The sequence below is a fragment of the Manacus vitellinus genome, unplaced genomic scaffold (assembly GCF_001715985.3).
Source record: "Manacus vitellinus isolate BGI_N305 unplaced genomic scaffold, ASM171598v3 scaffold_51_pilon, whole genome shotgun sequence".
Lineage (NCBI taxonomy): Eukaryota > Metazoa > Chordata > Aves > Passeriformes > Pipridae > Manacus > Manacus vitellinus.
The window spans coordinates 5,569,531-5,570,907 of record NW_021940620.1 but is presented as its reverse complement, the minus strand read 5'-3'; the positions used below and the strand labels follow the sequence as shown (position 1 = coordinate 5,570,907).

Genomic DNA, 1,377 nt, shown 5'->3' with positions numbered 1-1,377 from the left:
GCTCACCCGGCTCCACACACGTGAAGGAAATCCCCAGTGGGGGTGGGTGAAGGGAGCTTCTCACACCAAGGCACCTCTGCCAGACGCGGCCCCGGCAGCTCCGCAGGGGCATTCTCTAACACACCTTGAGGACCAAGTCCTGCAAAGGAGGAGAAAGGCCTGGAAGTTCTCAGATCCTTCCTCCCCAGCAGGTGCTGGTGCAGGGAGCCCCAGCAGAGCCAGGAGGGAGCGGGAGCAGCCGTTTTGGGCCAGGCAGCCATAGCTTTCCATTTGTTTGTGTAATGTCCATCCCGCATGTATCTATGACATGGAGTAGTCAGAGATGGATTTCACCCTGTAAAAATGACTTCCTCCCCACCACCACATCCCTGAACGCTGCCTAACCCCTTCCCTGCTATGCCTTGCAGCTAAAGATACAGACAGTGGATTGGCATAGGGCCACGTTCAGCATTAATATCCTTCCCCCCACACCCCCGGCTATTTATAGCCTGAGCCACGCTACAATCTGACAGTTCATAAATCAGTACTGCAGACTTTTACAAAGTTTAACATAAGCCCAGTGACCCAGCACGAAAGCCCATCCAAAATAAACTCTGCAAAGGGGATCCTGGACATCTCTCCACAAAGCAATAGCGGGGCAGGTAATTCCTCTTTTATAAAAACATCACTACAGCAGCAGCATCCTTTGCACCTCAAAACAGATGCCCTCACCCCCAGTTGGTGTGGTAGCAACCAGAAACACCCTGGCTACTTTTCCTGCTGCAGGTTGGGGTTCTGAACAGGAAGATACTGAAGCCAAGCACGTGGTCAGGAAGTATCACACACACAGCTCTTCCCAGCCCTGACCTACTGCTCTGTCCCCTCTCCAGGTTCCCTGCCAGAGCACCTGAGCTGCTCCCAGCCCCTGCCACAACCTCCTCCACCCGGGAGGTTTTTCAGAGAAGGGCTCATTTTCTTTCAAGAGGCTATACAGCCAGGGAATTAAAAAAACCCAACCTAATGCAAACAAAAAAACCCCAATCGAACAAAAAAAAAAACCAACAAAAAACCAAACAAAACTAAAACCAACAACAAAACGAAAACAAAACAAAACAAAAAAGCAAAACCACAAAAACAAAACCCAAAGCAACAACAAAAACAAAAACAACCAACAACAAAAACAAACAAACAAGCAAACAAAACAAAACAAAAAAAAAAACACACACAAAAAAACACAACAAAGCAGCAAAGCACCCCAAAGCAGGCACATCTTCAGGGACCAGCATCCTGCCTCTCAACCTACTCTGAAGTAGAGACTCACCCCAGACCTCCCTCGTTTAATATCCAGTCTACCAAAACTCTCCTAAGCCAGTTAAGCCCCCACACCTTCAAAGTCAA

The 1,377-nt window shown here is 48.8% G+C and overlaps 1 protein-coding gene across 1 annotated transcript in view; it reads right to left on the bottom strand.

Annotated features, from left to right (window-relative positions):
- Positions 1 to 24, bottom strand: part of G3BP1 (G3BP stress granule assembly factor 1) — a 21,779-nt gene extending 21,755 nt beyond the window's left edge. Inside the window, exon 1 of the mRNA XM_018081099.1 lies at positions 7 to 24. The gene's annotated coding sequence lies outside the window, so the exon portion shown is untranslated. The remainder of the gene's footprint in view (positions 1 to 6) is intronic.
- Positions 25 to 1,377: the final 1,353 nt, after the last annotated feature.